This window comes from Lepidochelys olivacea, assembly GCF_965140295.1.
Source record: "Lepidochelys olivacea isolate rLepOli2 genome assembly, chromosome: 5".
Taxonomy (NCBI): Eukaryota; Metazoa; Chordata; order Testudines; family Cheloniidae; genus Lepidochelys; species Lepidochelys olivacea.
Genome location: NC_140415.1, coordinates 104,971,790 through 104,994,454, shown reverse-complemented (window position 1 = coordinate 104,994,454; position 22,665 = coordinate 104,971,790). Strand labels below are relative to the sequence as shown.

At 40.3% G+C, this 22,665-nt stretch overlaps 1 protein-coding gene across 5 annotated transcripts in view; it reads right to left on the bottom strand.

The window, feature by feature from the left end:
* KDM4C (lysine demethylase 4C) overlaps positions 1-22,521 on the bottom strand; it is a 434,115-nt gene extending 411,594 nt beyond the window's left edge. For all 5 annotated transcript variants that reach the window (XM_084629198.1, XM_084629204.1, XM_084629200.1 and 2 more), the window contains exon 1: positions 22,425-22,521. The gene's annotated coding sequence lies outside the window, so the exon portion shown is untranslated. The remainder of the gene's footprint in view (positions 1-22,424) is intronic.
* Between the last annotated feature and the right edge of the window lie 144 nt (positions 22,522-22,665).

Below are 22,665 nucleotides of genomic sequence, written 5' to 3'. Positions count from 1 at the left end.
GCATCATCAAGGATCTACAGCCTATCCTGAAGGACGACCCATCACTCTCACAGATCTTGGGAGACAGGCCAGTCCTTGCTTACAGACAGCCCTCAACCTGAAGCAAATACTCACCAGCAACCACACACCACACAACAGAACCACTAACCCAGGAACCTATCCTTGCAACAAAGCCCCTTGCCAATTGTGTCCACATATCTATTCAGGGGACACCATCATAGGGCCGAATCACATCAGCCACACTATCAGAGGCTCGTTCACCTGCACATCTACCAATGTGATATATGCCATCATGTGCCAGCAATGCCCCTCTGCCATGTTCATTGGCCAAACCAGACAGTCTCTATGTAAAAGAAGTAATGGACACAAATCAGACATCAAGAATTATAACATTCAAAAACCAGTCGGAGTACACTTCAGTCTCTTTGGTCACTCGATTACAGACCTAAAAGTGGCAATTCTTCAACAAAAAAATCTTCAGAAACAGACTCCAAGGAGAGACTGCTAAATTGGAATTAATTTGCAAACTGGATACAATTAACTTAGGCTTGAATAAAGACTGAGTGGATGGGTCATTACACAAAGTAAAACTATTTCCCCTTGTTTATTTCCCCTCCTACTGTTCTTGTAAAGTGCTGGAAATGGCCCACCTTGATTATCACTACAAAAAGTTCCCCGCCCCCTCCAATCTCCTGCTGGTAATAACTCACTTTACAGTGTGTATGGTTAACACCCATTGTTTCATGTTCTCTATGTATTTTAATCTCCCCACTGTATTTTCCACTGAATGCATCCGTTGAAGTGAGCTGTAGCTCACAAAAGCTTATGCTCAAATAAATTGGTTAGTCTCTAAGGTGCCACAAGTACTCCTTTTCTTTTTGAGTTTTTTAAGTGATTTGCTTCATGTTGATACATATATTAATTACCAAATTAAACAGGTGATGAAATCTGCCTATACCAAACTAAAGGGAAACTGCCAAAGAAAAAAGAGGGAAGGGAAACACAGTAATAACTGCATTTCTTGACAAAAATCAGGGTCCGGCCTGTTAAATGAGGATAATTACTTATATCTTAGAACAGAAGTGTACCATATTGTGCACTTAATCACACACATACATTCATCAGTCATGAAAAGCAGAGCAAGAGAAGAATCTACAGTTACATTTCTTTTTTTATATCATAACAAAAAGAAAGGGCCTCTACATTCAGCCATAGTTACCTGAATCTCACTTGTCCAAATTACTGTGAGCCAGCTGTGATTTCTCTCTAACAAAGGGAGCCAGGAGGATCACCTTTTGTTATGCACACTCCTTTGCCACACACTCAAAGCTGTCAAGCTATTAAATAGCATCTACTGGTGCAACCGTTTTGTTTTGCTAATCAAAGCTTTCCCCTTCCCCCCATGGTAACTTGTTTTGCATTTTGGAAACCAAAACAGGGTAATAGGACTTCAAAAAAAAGAAAAGGAGTACTTGTGGCACCTTAGAGGAGAGTGAATTTGTGTGGGGGGTGGAGGGTGAGAAAACCTGGATTTGTGCTGGAAATGGCCCAACCTGATGATCACTTTAGATAAGCTATTACCAGCAGGACAGTGGGGTGGGAGGAGGTATTGTTTCATATTCTCTGTGTATATATAAAGTCTGCTGCAGTTTCAACGGTATGCATCCGATGAAGTGAGCTGTAGCTCACGAAAGCTCATGCTCAAATAAATTGGTTAGTCTCTAAGGTGCCACAAGTACTCCTTTTCTTTTTGCGAATACAGACTAACACGGCTGTTACTCTGAAACAGGACTTCAAAAGTTAACTTAGTAAAACTCGAATTTGGAAATTGATAATGCACCAGACACCAATGTCACCTAACATCTGTCATGTGCCCTATTAAGTTGAATGAACAACAGTGATACCACTGAAAAGTTTATTCTGGAATTTAAATTGCACAAAACCTATAATCTTGAACTCCAGAAAAAGATTACCCCTCACAATATTCCCTCTCCCCCACTTTCTTCCAAGCTCCCCCATTTCTTCTCTAGGGTCTATCACTTTTCTTCTCTCTCCTTAGGTACAATGAACTGATTGCTACTCTCATCCCAGCTTCCACCAGCACATAGAAACTTCCATAGAAGTCTGCTGCCTACCCTATGCAAGTCTGGAAGTCAGCACTCTTCCCAAAATGCTGTCAGTTGCAATTTTCCTTTCATGGGTACGTGAGGCTGGACTTGGCTTCTGGATTTGAGAGAGCACTGTGCAAGACATGCAAAAATAGAGAGAGCCTGGCCCACCACTGCTGTCATGCTCCATACACACAGCCACCAGCTAGTGTACCACGAGGCAAAGATTAAGCTGCAGGTTTCATAGCAATACCATAATGACACCACAGTTTTGTTAAGGAGATCCAGATGATTTCATCATTACATCTACAGCACTTAACACCCAAGGACACACAAAATGGTTTATGTGCTAAATATTTTACAATCTAAATTAGCCACACTACAAAGCGGATGAGAAAAGGAAGGAAGGCATGAGAGACAGAGACAATGGCTCTTAGCAAACCATCACTTCAATTCATATAGCTCTCAGGTTATTTAGTAACAGTTTCCCCATCTTCTTTCCATCTTCTCCTTATTAGTGATGTTTCCAGGGCACATATGACAACAGAACAGCAATTATGGCTGGGAGTTTACGAAGGCTACGTCTACACCACAAATGATTTTGGTATAACTTACTTCACTCAGGGGTGTGAATAATCCACAATCCTGAGCAACCTAAATTATACCAATCTAAGCACCAGTGTGGACAGCGCTACGTGGGGGGAGAGATTCTCTCATTGATATGGCTACCACCTCTCGTGGAGGCAGGAATTAAGTTGACAGAAGAGCTCTCTCCTGTCGGCTTAGAGCATCTTCACCAGAAGCATTGGTGCAGCTGTGCTGCTGCGGAGTAGACATAGCCCAAGAAAGTATTAATTTGGGGTGGGAAGGGATAGGAAGGAGGGAAGTGGGACTGGAACTGGCAGACAGAAACAGGAAGTTCTTCCATGCACAGAGGGAGGCATATAAATACAGATTTGTGAACAGAGTTGGTCCAAATGATTTTGATTTAAAATGTTGATTAACATGAACAATTCTGCCAAAAATTGGAAAACGGGTCCATCTTAAACTCTGCAAAATGGAAACAACTTGAACATTTTTTTGAAAATTTTTAATTATGGAACTAAATGCTCGCATGAAAATTAAGTGCATGAAGTCTGTGCACCTGACTTTGAAACAGCAAAACCAGAACTTATGAACTGATTAGGAATTCTAAAGTCACTATTTATTGTATTTGGCTGCCACACATACATATTTGATCTTGTTAAATCTTCAAATATTTTCTTTTAAAAAATGTAAACTCCTCCTAAAATAAATATCATGGTTTGGTTGACACCCATCAGAAATGTAATAGCTGTCAGTTAAAAAGTTTGCACATTCCTAAAAATGTTAAGGTCTAAAATTATTTTACTCTTACTCTGATATACAAAGATTCAATCAGGAATTTTAATATAAAATCTGAATGTATTGGGTTTTAGTGCTTGACCTACATGGCTAAATAGAAATACAGATCCAAAATTCCTTTAAAAAATGCATTTTAGACTATTTGAGCATTTCTCAATTTTTGTTTGTAAAAATGTGAATAGGCAGCAAACTTATTTTCAGGTTTGATTTCCTTATCTTGATTGGAAAAATAATATTTTTAAAAAACAATTTACAAATGACCCATGAAAGTTAATTGATTTCAACATGAGCAAAATTAAACCCATAAACATTATTCCTCTACACCTTTTACTAATGGTGTGAAAAGACATTTTAAAACAGTTGATTTTGGAAATGGGCAAGAAAAAAAATCAAAAGTAATCATTTTTATTTTTTCTTCCTACCCCTAACTTTAAGAGGGATTTTTTTTTCCCCATGCAGACTTACATGTGGAACTCATTAACTTTACTGCGAGTGCCCTGCTACAACCTCATAAATACTGCTGAAAACTTTAGCTCAGAACAACCAAACCCACCCCTGAAATTTCAGAGAAGGTTCATTGCCAGAGCTACCAGTCTCAGAATGCTGGTAGCACAAATAGCATGCTGAACTAGGTCTAAATTGTATTCTGGGATACAATATACAAACAGTAAAAAAAAAAAAATAGTATGTTATTTACAAATTAGGGCTGTCAATCAATCACAGTTAACTCAAGTATTTAACTCAAACCAAATTAACTTGATTAAAAAACTTAATCGCGATTAAATGCAGTTTTAATCACACTATTAAAAACAATAATAGAATTTACCAAATTAAATTATAAATATTTTGATGTTTTTCTACATTTTCAAATGTATTGATTTCAATTACAACCCAGAATACAAAGTGTACAGTGTTCACTTCACATTATTATTTTTAAGTATATATATTTGCTCTGTAAAAAAGATAAACAAAGAAATAGTATTTTTCAATCTACCTCTTACAAATACTGTAGTGCAGTGGTTCAGGGGGGCCATGGAGCCCGAGGGCTGAAACCCGGTGCCCCGAGCCTCAGCGCTGAAGCCAGGAGCAGCGCGGGGCTGAAGGCAGCGCCCCCACCCCACCTGCTGCCCCCAAGCCAGGAGCAGCGCAGGGCTGAAGCCAGCGGGCACCCCCTCCCCGAAGCCGGGAGCGGCATGGGGCTGAAGCCAGTAAACCTCCTCCCACCCCACCAAGCCAGGAGCAACGGGGGGCTCAAGCCAGGAGCCCCAGCCTCCCGCCCCGACCCAAAGCTGAATGCCGCACCTGGAGCCTCCCCCCAACCTGTACACAGTCCCTACCTACCCACCCACTGCCTGCACCCTGCCCCTAGTTACCCCCCTGCACCCTGGGCTACTCCCCCTAACTTCACACAGCCCTTAGCTATCCCCTCCCTGCATCCTGAGCTACCCCCCTGCCTGCACACAGCCCCTATCTACCCCCGCCTGCACCCTGAGCTACCCCTGTACCAGCACACAGCCCCTAGCTACCCCTCTCCCTGCACCCTGAGTGGTTTTCAAACTTCTTAACTGAGTCCCCCCTTTGAATTATATTTTCTGGTTGTGTCCCCCTACAACCCACACAGGCTGGGTGGCCTCCTGAGTGAGTTGGGGGGTGCTCCCTCCCTGGACCCTGCTGTGCAGAGCTGGCTCGAGCCCCCCCAACCCTCCAGGGATAGAAGTAAAACTATGCCTATGCCCAGAGGTCCCCCCACACACACTAGGCCCTGGCATTTTTATAGTATGTTGAGGCGGGCCTCAGCAAGAAAAAGGCTGAGAGCTCCTGCTGTAGTGCAAAGTTTTTTTTATCATGAAAGTGCAACTTACAAATGTAGAATTTTTTTTAACATAATTGCACTCAAAAACAAAAACAATGCAAAACTGTAGAGCCTACAAGTCCATTCAGTCCTACTTCTTATTCAGCCAATTGCTAAGACAAACAAGTTTGTTTACATTTATGGGAGATAATGCTGCCCTCTTCTTATTTACCATGTCACCTGAAAGTGAGATCAGCATTCACATGGCACTGTGGTAGCCAGGTTGCAAGGTATTTACAAGCCAGATATGCTAAACATTTGTATACCCCTTCATGCTTGGGCTTGTAGATTGTCCTTTTTTACAGTGCAAATATTTGTAATCAAAAATAATAATATAAAGTGAGCACTCTACACTTTGTGTCTTTGTTGCAATTGAAATAAATACCTTTGAAAATTTAAATTGGTATTCTATTATTAACAGTGCAATTAAAACTGCAATTAATTGCTATTATTTTTTTTAATCTCATGATTAATTGCAATTATTTTTAATTGTTTGACAGCCCTCTTAAAAATATGATTATATTATATTTATTAGACATCAACACGACAGCCTTTCTGGCAATCCTCTTGTATGTTTTCTTCTTACAAACGAAATACCACTAAATGATAGACCCAATATATCAAGCTGGTCGAGTACAACAGTATCTTTCAGTCACATTAGTCTTCTAACTCTAAGTGGTACATGGGAAACTGACAGGTCACAAGGTTCTATCTTCTTTTCCCTGTTTCCAGCTGCTAAACTGCATCAAAAGACAATACTTCCCTACTGTTCAAATTTTTACGTAAGAAATAGCTGTATTTAGCATATGGATGTCACATGACCACGTGCGGAGCTGGCCATAAGAAACTTGCTGTGAAGCTAACACTATATGAAAGAACCTGGTGTTCAAAAGTATATTACCATCAACAGCACATTTTTCAGAAATGTTGCTTCCTTGTTGTGACCAGACTGTACATCTCTGATACACTTCATATTTTTGGCACTTGATCTTTTTTGACAAGGCCAACAATTATGTGAACTTTTTTTTTTCCCCACAGTATTTCCAAATTAGGCCTTATTTATTTATTGGACAACCTGGAGATATTGTGAGTTTCCCATACCTTCAAAAAAATCTAGTACATCAGCTGACTGATGTAATAAAGTAACAGGGTAAAAATAAAACTGAAAGCTTTCCTGCAAAATTAATATAAAAAAATAACTGTGTTCCTCCTTAATGACATGACTTGCCTCTCCACAAAGTGCCTTTACTCCATTACTACTCATTAAAAAGAGCACAACTTTGTAATATATTTCTCCCAAAAGGCATGATAAATTCCAATATGTTGGGTTTTAGGATTTTCTGAGGTCCTAATATACTTTCTTTACAGCTAAACAGTAACCAAGAGAAAAGATTTTCCACAAACAGATGCTATAATGCAAATCTACCACCAAACTCAAATAGATTAGGCATAAGGAAATCCATGGGAGTCTGTGGGAGGTGGGAAAAAAGAATGGCATTATCTCCGCCGAAGGCCCCTGTGGTTGGTACTGCAGAAGACCCCGTGGACCCTATCTGGTTACAGGGCTAGGTAAACTCTAACCCTTCTCTGGTCTCTTTGAACACACCCCCTGAGGTAAAAGACCTTGTGCCTTTATGTTTTCTGGAATGGAATCATACCATCTTCCCACTCTTAGAAGGAGTGCCCAACTGGGTTGAGCTTCTCAGTACTTTCCTTAGGGACCTGTTATCAATGGTTAGTTGATGCACCTGATGAAGTGAAGTGAGCTGTAGCTCACGAAAGCTTATGCTCAAATAAATTTGTTAGTCTCTAAGGTGCCACAAGTACTCCTTTTCTTTTTGCGAATACAGACTAACACGGTTGCTACTCTGAAACCTAGAGGAAATGTAACAATGGTTTTGGCTGTTAGCTGGATTCCACTAATACACACTTCCAAATGTGATTCTTTTTAAATAAAGTTATTTGCTTTATTACTGCTTCAAGTTTTTTAAATGAGCACCAACTTTTTAAACTCGATTGGCACACAAGATCCACAGGGAGAGAGCGCTGGTCTGACAGATTTTATGAGGCCCATCTAAGCAGTGCTCCCTGCTGCAGACTTTAGCAAAATTACAGGTTGGGTGGCAAGGAAAGAGCTGTTCCTGGATGGGATATTTGAGAAGCAGTTACACAACTATCCACATAGAAAATTTTTAAAGGCCTGATTCTCACACTGAGAACTACTCACACTGCTTGGCAGTGTAAAAGGTCCTTTTAAGTGGGCAAAAATTAAGCGTGTTAAGGTAAATAAGAATCAGAACCCAATTTCTTAAAGCTTTATATTTAAACTTTAAACACTTCCAATGTCTAACAAGAACGAGTCTCTCTCTATCCTCCCCATGCCCCCATGTTCATGCCTTGCCAGTCTCCTGTGTCCCTGCCTGACTCATTGAAATCTTTCTATTAACTCTCCACTTTCCCCAGTTACTAAATAACACCTCTCAGAAAAGCCAACAAAACAAAATTAAATTGGAGTTCGTAAGCCATGCTGTTTTGGAGATAGAATGAGCCAAAAAAAATTTTTTTTTTAATTTTAAAAACTGAATTTCAGGTAAATTTTCAAAATACCATAACTTTGACACTCCTTTTATACTTTTTCCTATACTTAACAGAAAAATTCTCATGCTGCATTTCATCCCAGGGTAGAAGTTTTGTTTTAGAAAGACTATATTATCTGGGAAGTTGGGAGAGGGTGAAGTATGACATTCCATAATATTGATCCATTTCAATCCAGTGATTTTTTTTCTCTTTTTCCTGACATTAGTATTTAAGTTAGAGTGATTTTAACTCTCGAGACAGAGGTATGTAAATTCTGTAGCAATTCATTGCAGAGAAGGCTAGAGCAAATAGGGTGGATAAAAATTTGATTTAAAGAAATGCTTGATTGTTTTCTCTGTACAAAATCAGAGCACCCAAAATGTTAGAAAGTGTTTATTACAGCAAACATTTTTATCCACACCATGGATGAAAATTTTACCAAATGTTATGTTTGATATGGAAAACCTGTTTTTTGTGCTCCAAAAAAACCTTACTGTTTCCATTACGTATAACCATAGTCAGAGGAGTACACTATAATACTGAAGCAAGAGCATTTTTATTTTATTTATCTATCTATCTGTTGTGCCCAATTCAGGTTAGCAATAGTTCAGAAGAGTTGATCTTTGGGAAAGAAGCTGAAATAGGAAAAACTTCAGCCTGGAGAACCTATTGCAATAATAGATTGCACACAAGGTGATTTTCCTCTATTTTTTGATGATCAAAACAACTGTTCCTGTGGAACCATTTATACAACATCAATTTTTTTTTCTCCTGTCCAATATGGGAGAAAACTGCCAGAAAAAAGAGAAAGGGAAAATGGCAAAACCAGCAGAGACTGCCCTTTATTATGAGAACTGGATGGACTTTACAGAAGGAAAGTCATTACAAACATCATAGTATGCCACTTGCACGGAACATATGGAGCTGCTGAATGACATACCAAAAGAAGAGGCTGAGTTCTGCACTGGTTTAATGCATTAATCATAAACTTCTGCAGATCTGGGCTATGTCTTATATTGGGGTGGCCACTCTTCAGAAGTTAATATGCGGCTTCTTGCATAGCCACAGACTCCGGGGCTGGCACTACAGGCACCAAGTTTCCAATGTGCTGGGGGGGGGGGGCGCTCACTGCTCAACCCCTGGCTCTGCCACAGGCCCTGCCCCCATTCCGCCCCTTTCCTGAGCCTGTCGTGCCCTCACTCCTCCCCGAGCCACCTGCAAGCCACAAAACAGCTGATCAGCAGGTGCGCGGAGGGAGGAGGAGGTGTTGATTTGTGGGGCTGCCGGTGGGTGGGAGGCGCTGGGAGCGGAGGGGTGGGGGGAGCTGATGGGGGCGCTGCTGAAGTATTACTGTGGCTCTTTGGCAATGTACACTGGTAAATTCTGGCTCCTTCTCAGGCTCAGGTTGGCCACCACTGTCTTATTTAGTCCAATTTGATTGTGTCTCGGAGCCATTGCAGAACTGCCATGATTGACAATCTGCTGGAGAACTCAATGAAAAGCGGGACTTGGGTGTGTTAGCAAAGCAGAGTTCGGAAAGCACACACAGCACCTGCGCCCCAAGTTAATGCTAGCAATTCCCTACTTTCATAAGAAACATTCTTCAGTATTCCTTTTATTTTTTACTAGATTCTTAAGACCTTGGGGTAAGGGGTGGAGTGGTGGCAAGGGTGGAGCCCCCCCTCCCCCCAGCATATTAGAAAGTCTACGCCTCTGATGGCTGGCTCTGGGGTAGACTAGCAGTAATCTTCCCTACTAATCCCCTTTGTAGTCCCCAGGAGGAGGGAGAAGATGCAGAAAACACCTTCTCCCTTCTACCAGGTAAAGTTGGGGGGGGGGAGGGAATGAGAAATTTATCAGAACCACTTAGCCAGACATTGGTTGTGACAGGATGCAGAGGCAACACCTAGTTCTCAGTAAGCAAAAGGTCATCATCTCTGGCTTTCCTTTCTTCTCCCCGTATACACATGATTTGATAAGGAGCTATAAAAATGGCTGCTTGTCAGCCATGGGGAAAAAAGTACCTATAAAAAGGCAGAGGTCTAGATCCAGGGATCAGTGAACCCCAGATTGGAGAATTCTTGTTGTTTGTCTTTAATTTATGCTGAAAAAGTTTCGCTCTTGCTGATTACTGTTGTCTTATTTCTGCTAAGTCACTTACATGATGGTTCTCCCAGAGACTGGCCTTTTCACCGGGGCACTGCCCTGAGCATCGCTGATGGAAAGACACTCCATACACACGTATACTTTGTCTTTTGTAACTCCCTGTAGCTAGTAGGTACCTTGTACATTTTTTAAGCGCTGGCAAGCACCCTACTCCCCACACATCATTAAGGAAAAAAGTTGCCTACTAGCCAATTGTGAATGGATTTTTCAAGCCCTACCAAAAGGGAAAAACAAAATATTAATTCCACACAAAAAAAACTATATTAAAAAGTATTCTTAGGGTTGCAGAGTGAACCATTCAAAAGTTAGGAAAGGCCAGAATCCAGGTAGCACACACAACCTTAATTCTGCCTTTTTGTAAGTATGCATTATGATATAGTCTTTCCTTATATGATCACATGATGTATTTTCCCCTGCGTGGACACTTACTTCACTTACCACACAGGATGGGCAATGCTCAGTGAATGAGGCAGCTGTTCAATATTTATTTTTATCCTCTCCATTCAAAAGGGGACTCATCTTATTTACTGCACACCATCTAAACCTTTCACTGACTAAGGATTTTTTCAAGAATGTCTTCATGAGCTTTTCTATAACACTCACCACCACATTGTACATAAATTTATCAATGTTCCTGAGGCACTCTTATCTTCAAAATACTTCTTTAGAGAATTAATACCACATTTTACAGGTGAGGAGCCAAGGCACAGGAAGATTAAAGCCAAAACTTGTAAGTGACCACCTATTTTGGGTACCTCACTGTGACACTTTGTACACCCACATACCCCACTTTTATATGGTTATGATATATTGTGTACAAAGTATGCCTTGTGAGGTATTGTTTGAAAACTGAAATCTGCTGAATATTATTATCCTGATGAAATGTGTGTAACATCACTGCACGTAAAATTGTGAGATCCTGTTATAAGTTTGTTATTGAAATATATTGTAATTCTGGGTAACGCCCTTAGACCATTTTCTCAAAGACAAAGGCACGCCAGTTAAGTGCTAAACGGCCATTACCTGCTTAATCGGAGATTTACCTGCAGAGGAGCTGTAAACAAGAAATTTACAATTCATTTCAAGGACAGTTGGCAGTTCACGTACACCACGGAACTGCCTGATCCCATGACCCATCAAAGACTTTTCCAGTACAAAGGGTCAGAGTATAAAAAGGAGAGGCAGTGACCACCTCATCACCTCTCTTCCCTCTTCTCTACATGGCAGCAAGATTGCTTGAAAGACACCACTGAATTGGGAGAGTGGTCCTGGCATGGAGGTTTTTCCCACCAGTACAAACTGTTGCAAGCTTTTGTAGAGAAACCTTTTTGTTTTTAAACTTCTTAGTAAAGTTTAGGAATTAGCTTGCATGTTTACCTTTTTATTTCTTTTGTAACCACCACTGACTTTTATTCCTTACCACTTGTAAATCACTTAAGATCTCTCTCTCTCGTGAATAAACTTTTTACTGTTTTATCTAAATCAGTGTGTTTGATTCAAGTGTTTGGAAAATCTATATTCAGATCAACAGGGCTGGTGCATATTCATTCCATTTGTTGGAATGACAGACTAATTTATGATCTTGTATGGTCCGGAGGCTACTGAACGATACAAGATGCACATTTCTGGGGAGGCAAGGTTGGGACTGAGGGATGGGCGGATATCGCCCTGTATCTATTCATGGATGGCTGGGCATAGCATTCATATATTCAGCTGGGAGTGACTTTACATGCTGATGGCTGTGAGTGAGCAGAGCCTGGAGGGGTTTGCTGATCACTAGCAAAGCAGTGTAAAAGGGATCCTAGGCTGGAGAGCTAAAGGGACACAGCAGTCCAGGCTGCACCTTGAGGAACACCACACTCAGTAACTGAATGCTGAACTTAATTTTTGATTTTTTCAGAGGTGATCATCTCACAGGTCCCACTAATTTCAACTGGAATTGAGAGTGTTGAGAACTTCAGACAAAAAAAAAAAATCAATCCTTGGAGTCTCAAATAGGGCACCCAACAAAAGAGAATCACATAATTAGTGATCATGTCCAAAAGTTTTCATTTATCATGTAGGAAGTGTACGGCAGAGCCGGGGATAAAACCCAGCTATCACAGATCCCAGGCCAGAATCTTGATCACAAAACTCTTCTCTCTCTTCCTTCAGTCCCTGCCTCACGCACTGTGCATCCCGTGCACTGAACGAAGCAGCGGGAAAACAATTATACACGATCAGAGTTAAAGTTAAAGACTGTGTCATAATACATATGCACAACGGAGCAGAATTAGGTTGCGTGGTATTGCTTAATTCTGATATTTTCTAAATTTTACACCCTAATATGCTTTTACCATAGCTTTTAAATGGACTTTTTGAAAGAAAAATGGAGAAAATAATTCTATCATATGCAGGTCTTTGCTAAACAACAGTTAGAAGGTTGGATAGCAGAATTCCTGTCTCTGGGAAAGGAGTGATTAAAGCAGGGGATTGAGAATTAGGAATCCTGGGTTAATTATACTTTGCGTTTACATACTGCAAATTCTCAGTGGGTCTCAAAGCATTTTGTACGCAAGAAGGGCCTCATTTTACAGCACAGCCAAGCACACAGATTTGGCATATTCTTGCTGAAAGGTAGTGTACTTTAGAAAAGGAGACTTGGGTCCACCATATCAGAGATCTGGGTTCTATTCCAACTTCTGCTAGAAGGGACATGTGCAACCTCTTTAGTCCTCGTTTATTCCTCCTGTAAAATGGGAGGAATGATATATACCTCCCTCCTAGTGAAGAGATATAAAGTCTTGTGCAATAATAAGAGTTGAGAAACACAAATAATTATTATTCTAATAAATGGAAGAGACAAGACCCAAAAAAAGGCCTCCTATTCCGAGCCCAGTGTTCCTTCCCCCAAGCCACTAGGCATCTTGATGGGGGAAAAGAACCAGCTACATTCATTTTGCCCATGTTGGGTTTGAAGCTATAGCTCCATATAGCTATTTAGAAGTGATACGCGAGGCTCAGTCTGGCCCAGGAGCATGCATGCTTTTAACTAGTTCCCCTGGCTCACAACTCAGTCAAACTTAGAGGGATTTTCATGGGGACAACAAAAGGAACATCTGAGCTTGGAACTATCGCCCTGCCAAAATTTCAAATCCATACGCAAAATCCCTGGGACTCTAGACCTGTCATAAAAAAAAAGATTTAAAACAATATATATGTTATCTCCTTTTCACTGACCTACTCTCAAAAGTGAGAACACTGCTTTTGATTAAACATTTAAAAAAAAAATCAGCTTGAGACTGAGACCAAGCTGGACAGTTTCAGCCCAAAAGGTTAACGTTTGTCTAAGTTACAAGAAACTAGAAATATGGAGTTACAGGTAAAATATTAAGCAACCTTAATAATAGGGTTTAGCAGAGTTGTAATTGCAGAACACAGAATAAAAGAATTGTTAAAAACAAAATCTCTTGGGATGTCATAAACCTCCTAGTTTTGCCACTCCATCCTCCCCCCTTTACAAAATATCCAACTGATCCTTAAACTTACTTTCATTTCTGTTGCTTTATTCCCTGTATTTCCACCCAATTTCTAATTCGTGTTCGGCATTTTATTTTAAAAACCTTTTCTTAACCACTACACAGGTATAAATAATTTATCTGGTTGCAAAATATTGAATACATTTGTAATTTTGAGTACACTGTAAGGTCACTTCTACATGAAGGAAATAAATGGTGAAAATTAACTGAACCTCACCGCTCCCACAATGTCAGTCTCTTTACTTTCCTTCTCCGCAGGTGCTTTTACAATAATTATCTAGGTTCTTTTAAAAGGGACACTATCAAGTCAGACTCAATTTTTAAGTTTTGATAGAAAACGAAATTTCCAAAAAAAAGTTTGGGTGAAATCCTAGCCACACTGACGTTGATGGCTGTTTTGCCCGATGGGGATGGGATTTCACTTTTTACTGGCAGAAATTTTTATTTTCTTTTTACTTAAGAGCGGCCATACTGGGTCAGACCAAAGATCCATCTAGCTCAGTATCCTGTCTTCGAACAGTGGCCAATGCCAGGTGCCCCAGAGGGAATGAACAGAACAGGCAATCATCAAGTGATCCATCCCCCTGTTGCCCATTCCCAGCTTCTGCAAACAGAGGCTAGGGACACCATCCCTGTCCATCCTGGCTAATAGACATTGATGGATCTATCCTCCATGAACTTACCTAGTTCTTTTTTGAACGCTGTTATAGTCTTGGCCTTCACAATATCCTCTGGCAAGGAGTTCCACAGGTTGACTGTCCATTGTATGAAAAAATACTTCCTTTTGTTTGTTTTAAATCTGCTGCCCATTAATTTCATTTGGTGACCCCTAGTTCTTGTGTAATGAGAAGGAGTAAATAACACTTCCTTATTAACTTTTTCCACACCAGTCATGATTTTACAGACCTCTATCATTAATTAAACATTATGTCATGTGATTAAGTCTCCAGGAATATGTCCAACCAAAATTGGCAATCCTATCTGGAGCCTTTTTTAAAAATTGGCATCACATTAGCTATCCTCCAGTCATTTGGTACAGAAGCTGATTTAAATGATAGGTTACAGACAACAGTTAGTAGCTCTGCAATTTCACATTTGAGTTCCTTCAGAACTCTTGGGTGAATACCATCTGGTCCTGGTGACTTATCACTGTTTAGTTTATCAATTTGTTCCAAAACTTCCTCTAATGACACCTCAATCTGGGACAGTTCCTCAGATTTGTCACCTAAAAAAAATAAACAGTTTGGGAATCTCCCTCACATCCTTAACCGTGCAGACCGACGCAAAGAATTCATTTAGTTTTGCCGCAACAGCCTTATTGTCCGTGAGTGCTCCTTTAGCATCTCAATCGTCCAGTGGCCCCACTGGTTGTTTGGCAGTTTCTTCCTGTTTCTGATGTACTTTAAAAAAAAAATTGCTATTACTTTTTGAGTCTTTGGCTAGCTGTTCTTCAAATTCTTTTTTGGCCTTCCTAATTGTATTTTTACATTTCATTCTCTTTTCTTTTTTTAAAAAAAGTTGTTTTTGGATTTGCAATTGTAGCAGTCTGCTAATGTTTGAGAACCAGAAAGTGAAACTGATGGGAACTATAGATAGAAGTAAATTTACTTTCACTTTCTATTTTTTGCATTATGCAGTTGTTTTAACCTGAACAAATACATTCAAAATTCAAACTCTCTCATATTTTAACATCTTAAATTACTGACAGGAAAATTTGCTTTTAATATTATTTTAACCTGAGAATGTTTCTTTATTTTTACCCAAAAGTTAGGCTCAACTCCTGCAAAAACTTATCCATGCTCGGTTTCAGAGTAGCAACCGTGTTAGTCTGTATTCGCAAAAAGAAAAGGAGTACTAGTGGCACCTTAGAGACTAACCAATTTATTTGAGCATAAGCTTTCATGAGCTACAGCTCACTTCATCGGATGCATTCAGTGGAAAATACAGTGAGGAGATTTATATACACACAGAACATGAAAAAATGGGTGTTGTCATACACATTGTAAGGAGAGTGATCACGTAAAATGAGCTATTACCAGCAGGAGAGCGGGGAGGGGGTGCGGGGGAGTGATCAGTCTCCTTACAATGTGTATGATAAACACCCATTTTCTCACGTTCTGTGTGTATATAAATCTCCTCACTGTATTTTCCACAGTATGCATCTGATGAAGTGAGCTGTAGCTCACGAAAGCTCATGCTCAAATAAATTGGTTAGTCTCTAAGGTGCCACTAGTACTCCTTTTTTTTTTAATCCATGCTTTTATCTTTAAGTACATGAGAAGTTCCTCTGAAGTCATTGGAGCTACTCATGTATAAAGTTAAACATTTAAGTATGCAGCATCAGGATTTTATTTAGCATTTATAATTACACATCTTTAAACCAATGAAATAAGGCCTAGATTAATATATAAATCTATGATGGTACAACTAAAACTAAGGACAGACCAGGTCATGCAGGGGAAGGGGGGAGTGCACTATATGTGAAAGAAAATGTAGACTCAAATGAAATAAAAATGTTAAACGAATCCACATGTTCCATAGAATCTCTATGAATAATAATTCCATGCTCAAATAAGGCTATAACAGTAGGGACCTATTACTGACCACCTGACCAGGACAGTGATAGTGACAATGAAAAGCTAAGGGAGATTAGAGAGGCTATCAAAACAAAGAACTCAATAATAGTGGGGGATTTCAATATCCCCACATTGACTGGGTACATGTCATGTCAGGATGAAATACAGAGACAAAATTTCTCGATACTTTATATGACTGCTTCTTGGAGCAGCTGGTACAGGAACCCACAAGGGGAGAGACAACTCTCGATTTAGTCCTGAATGGAGCGCAGGATCCGGTCCAAGAGGTAACTATAACAGGACCGCTTGGCAATAGAGACCATAATATAATAACATTTAACATTCCTGTGGGGAGGAGAACACCTCAACAGCCCAACACTGTGGCATTTAACTTCAGAAAGGGGAACTATGCAAAAATGAGGAGGTTAGTAAAAAAGAAGTTAAAAGGTACGGTGATAAGAGTGAAATCCCAGCAAGCTGCATGGATGCTTTTCAAAGACACTATAATAGAGGCTCAACTTAAATGTATACCCCAAATTAAAAAACACAGTAAAAGAACTAAAACAGAGCCACCGTGGCTTAACAACCTTGTAAAAGAAGCAGTGAGAGATAAAAAGGCATCTTTTAAAAAGTGAAAGTCAAATCCCAGTGAGGTAAATAGAAAGGAGCATAAACACTGCCAAATTAAATGTAAAAATGTAATAAGAAAAGCGAAAAAGGAGTTTGAAGAACAGCTAGCCAAAACCTCAAAAGGTAATAACAAAATGTTTTTTAAGTACATCAGAAGCAGGAAGCCTGCTAAACAATCAGAGGGGCCCCTGGACGATCGAGATACAAAAGAAGCACTCAAAGACGATAAAGTCATCACAGAGAAACTAAATGAATTCTTTGCTTCAGTCTTCACAACTGAGGATGTTAGGGAGATTCCCAAACCTGAGCTGTCTTTTGTAGGTGACAATTCTGAGGAATTGTCACAGACTGAAGTGTCACTACAAGTGGTTTTGGAATTAATTGAGAAACTTAGCAGTAACAAGACACTGGGACCAGATGGCATTCACCCAAGACTTCGGAAAAAACTCAAATGTGAAATTGTGAAACTATTAACTATGGTTTGTAACCTGTCCTTTAAATCAGCTACTGTACCCAATGACTGGAAGATAGCTAATGTAACACCAATATTTAAAAAGGGCTCTAAAGGCGATCCTGGCAATTACAGACTGGTCAGTCTAATGTCAATACCGGGCAAATTAGTTGAAACAATAGTAAAGAATAAAATTGTCAGACACATACAAGAACATAAAATTGTTGCGCAAAAGTCAACATGGCTTCTGTAAAGGGAGATCATGTCTGACTAATCTATTAGAGTTCTTTGAGGGGGTAAAAAAAGACGTGGACAAGGGGGATCCAGTGGACATAGTGTACTTAGATTTCCAGAAAACCTTGACAAGGTCCCTCACCAAAGGCTCTTATATAAATTAAGTTGTCATGGGATAAGAGGGAAGATCCTTTCATGGATTGAGAACTGGTTAAAAGACAGGGAACAAAGGGTAGGAATAAATGGTACATTTTCAGAATGGAGAGCGGTAACTAGTGATGTTCCCCAGGAGTCAGTCCTAGGACCAATCCTATTCTACTTATTCATAAATGATCTGGAGAAAGGGGTAAACAGCAAGGTGACAAAGTTTGCAGAGGATACTAAACTGCTCAAGATAGTTAAGACCAAAGCAGACTGTGAAGAACTTCAAAAAGATCTCACAAAACTAAGTGATTGGGCAACAAAATGGCAAATGAAATTTCATGTGGATAAATGTGAAGTAATGCACATTGGAAAAAATAACCCCAACTATACATACAATATGGTGGGGGCTAATTTAGCTACAACTAATTAGGAAAAAGATCTTGGCGTCATCATGGATAGTTCTCTGAAGACGTCCACGCAATGTGCAGCAGCAGTCAAAAAAGCAAACAGGATGCTAGGAATCATTAAAAAAGGGATAGAGAATAAGATGGAGAATATCTTATTGCCCTTATATAAATCCACGGTACGCCCACATCTTGAATACTCCGTACAGATGTGGTCTCCTCATCTCAAAAAAAGACATACTGGCATTAGAAAAGGTTCAGAGAAAGGCAACTAAAATGATTAGGGGTTTGGAACGGGTCCCGTAGGAGAGATTAAAGAGACTAGGAGTTTTCAGCTTGGAAAAGAGGAGATTAAGAGGTATATAAAATCATGAGTGGTTTGGAGAAAGCGAATAAGGAAAAGTTATTTATTTGTTCCCATAAGAACTAGGGGCCACCAAATGAAATTAATGGCAGCAGGTTTAAAACAAATAAAAGGAAGTTCTTCTTCACTCAGCGCACAGTCAACCTGTAGAACTCCTTGCCTGAGGAGATTGTGAAGGCTAGGACTGTAACAGGGTTTAAAAGAGAACTGGATAAATGCACGGAGGTTAAGTCCACTAATGGCTATTAGCCAGGATGGGTAACGAATGGTGTCCCTAGCCTCTGTTTGTCAGAGGGTGGAGATGGATGGCAGGAGAGAGATCACTTGATCATTACCTGTTAGGTTCACTCCCCCTGGGGCACCTGGCATTGGCCACTGTCGGTAGACAGGATACTGGGCTGGATGGACCTTTTGTCTGACCCAGTATGGCCATTCTTATGTTCTAAATGCAATACCATCTAAGAAACCTACAGAGCTCCATAACAATTTGCTGCTCCAAAAAAGCAGCACAGTTTTATAGTGCACTTTAGACCCATCAGTATCAAACTGCTTATAAAATCCCTTTATTGCATGTCTGAAATATGCAAGAATAACTAATTAAGTTCTTGTTCTAGAATATCCAGTATTTAAGCTTGCTAATTTCTGATTCTATGGAAGGGAAGGGGGGGCATTTTTTTAAAATGCAACAGTATATTAAAGAGTTATTTTCTGTCAGTTGTTTACTGTTTTGTTGTAGACATGAAATGAACATAAAAATACCAAAACACAATAACAAGTTCCTCACTGTTATACTGTTTACATTTTTGTTTTCAAAAAAGTGTTATGGTTGTCCCAAGAACAATTCTTATTCGCTATCATCGAGATGAACTTAAACAAACATGAAACAGTACAATTAAGCAGCTGCCCCAGTTGAAAGAGGACACATTTTAAACAATCTAAAATAATAATTAGCATTTGCCTGCGTAATTTACTGATTTGAATGTATAACTGTGGTAATTGTATATTTATGTTTAATACAGTATTTTGTCATTAAGGGTCTAAATGTTAAACAAGTCAGACCCTTAATGACGAAATACTGTATTAAACAGAGACGCAAGACAAAAAACTAACTCACTACACCTCATTTTCTTCTTTTAATATTTACACTACAATCTATGTTTAGAAGGCCAAATCTTAGAATTTTATATTTTAGCATCTCTTCATACTGGCTAAATGTTTCCCCATTAAGTGCAATGTATGCTAAATCTGACCCGATTATGGCTTAATCATTACCATTCTTTATTATTAAGCTAAAATCATTTCCTGGGAGACATCCCAAAAAAGCAGATCCTGGTTATGTAGCATAGGTTTTATTACCAGGGATTAGCCACAGTTCCGTCACCAGTGGCCAGCACCTGGCATAGCTATCCCAGCACAAATTCAAGAGGAGACAAGGGTAGCCATGAATCACACCGGTTCAGTTTACCCCAATTTTAAGCAAAGGAAAATAAACTTTGCAAATCACATTTTTGTCTACACTTGGGGGTTGTGTTATTGCAGTAAAACCATTTACTGGTTACCAAAGTATACACATTGACAGAGAAACAATTTTACAAATATGTATGTCATCATACTCAATATCTTAGTAAAAAATGCATCCAAGAAAAAGGTCACTGTGCCATTTTGTTTCTCTTTTTTTTTTTTTTTAAATCAAGCCACTAAGCTATCACTACCAAACCCTTTGCTTTGCATAAAATATATCAGCTTACAAATTATAGTTATGTCAGCTACCTGATAGCAGCAATAATGGAAGAAACTAATTTTTAAAAGTAGGGACAGAAATTACACATTTAAAACTACTTATTTAAGAACATCGAAGGTGGATCCTTCAGTCTCTGAAATGATATAAACATTGAAAATCAATCAACAGGAAGAATTTTTTCTTTATATAAAGAAACAAGATCAGTTATCTTCATTCAAATGCATTACAAACTAGCAGAAATGTTCAAAATAAAAAATGTTAATTTGAACCAGACCTTGACACCAATGATGTTTTTACTGATTTAGGATCAAATCCCACTCATTTCACTCATGTGAGTAATCCAAATGAGCCTAACAGGATTACTTCAACAAATGAGGAGAGGAACATTTTACCTTCATTTTCTGACTTTCAAGTAGATTGATAATGTAGAATTTAAGGTCCCAATCCTGCAATTTGCTCTGCATATGTGAATCCATGTACCCACACAGAGCAAGCTGTAGGACTGGGGCCTAAAATGATTATTAATTCAGAATATAGTAATCATTTTCTTTCTAGTTTTTGCAGTTATTACACAGAAAATCCCTTGCTACATTCTGTTGAAAGTTTGCTTATGATTTTTTTTGACAATGATAACAGGAACCCTATCTCTGAACTACAATCTCCTGTCAACCACTTAGCTTAGTGCTATCACATAGGTGTCACTGTGGTCTTGTACTGGTTAACTTTCACTGAAATATCAACAACAAGAAATGTATATATTGTACTACTGCACCTATAGTTTACAGAAACTGCAAGAACAGAAAAATGCACCATTTGAAAAAAAAATCCAAAGAATATGATGGAGAGAATAGGACAGTCAGAAAACTGTATTCAAATCCATACATGAAAAAATCTGTGAAATTACATGACTTTTTTTTTTTTTTTACAGAAAGTGTCACAATTCAAGTCAAAACAGCACCTCCTAATCTAATACTATGCACTGTTAAACTAATTGATTATTTTTATCTGACACCTGCTAGTTTCATTTACCAAGCCTGATTTTTAAAATTATCTTTCTCTATAAAAATATTGCTATTTCACAATGAAAAGCAATAGAATCCACAACACATCCCATAATAGAGGATCCAAAACACTTCCTGAAGGTTCCAATGCTGTAAGGGATTCAGTATGGCCCAGTGGATAGAGTAACCAATTAGCACTCAGGAGAGCCAGATTCTATTCCTGGCTCAGACACTGGCCTGCAGGGTGACCTTGGGCAAGTCATTTCAGCTCTCTGTGTCTCAGTTTCCCCCATCTGTAAAATGGGAATAACAACGTTTACTTCCTTTGTAAAGCACTTTGAGATCTACGAATGAAAACCACTCTATAAAAGGTAGGTATATTATTTGGACAGACATCTGTGTCCACATGTAGCACCACCAACTTCAGGAGGGGGCCAACCCATGCTGAGCTCATTGTAGAATTGGGGCCAAAGTGATACACCTGCTGTATTCCTTTCACTATGTGTTTTTAAATGGGATTTTTCCCAACAGTAGCTTATCCAGGTCTACACACACGCTCATATCCAACTCGGAAGTGCAATCACACAAGAAGTGAGAGACACACTGACAAGGCACACATGCAGTCTGATTTGTTTTTCACGTTTAGGTTATGAAAACACTGGTTTTAAAATACAATAGCATGTTCGTGAATACAAAATCCAAACAACTCAACATGCGCCACAAGAACTGCATTTGCCCCCTCGCTTCCCTCCATTTATCTGCCGAACTAGCAGATGCACCCAGCCCAGCTGCAGCCACAGTGACAGCTGGGGCAAGCGGGCTGGTTTCCTGTGTGATCCCCCCACGTCCTGTTCAGCAAGTGCAGCACCGTACCGCGGGGCGGTTTGGGGGTGCAGAGAGTGAACATGGCAGAGAGAGCCGGGACCCACACGCACCCCCCCTCCCGCGGGGCCAGGGCTGCTCCCAGGAAGCCACCCCCGGCCCCTCCCCACACGCACAAGCCGTGCCCTGGTCCCCACTCCTCCCTGCTTCACCACAGACACAGCCCTGGCCACACGTACTCCCGGCCCCGCCCGCGAGCAGGTGGCAGCGGCATCCCCACCTAAGTGCTGCGTGCTCCGGCCTCCCCGCCCCAGGCAGCCGCGCCGCTCCCTGCGCCACCGCGCTCCCGCAGCGGGCTCCCGCCCCTGCCTGCTCCCCTCAGGGGCACCCCCGGGCCCGGCCTCCGCCCCCAGCGGGGGTCTGTGCGCTCCGGCCCGGCCCCACGGGCTGTACCTGGACGGGGAAGTTAACGGCCCGGCAGGGTCGGGGGAGCGGCCGCACTCCCCCTCTGCTTTGCTTTGCTTTCCAGGCTTCTTCCGTGCGCGGATGACAGCTGTGTTTTGCGCATGCGCAGACCCTCCTGTAGGCACGGCGAGAACGGAGGCGAACCGGGGACGTCACGTGACACGGGAACCCCGCCCACTAGTATGGAGGGCCGTGTCAGGTGATCCCGGACCCCTTCACCGTATTTCCG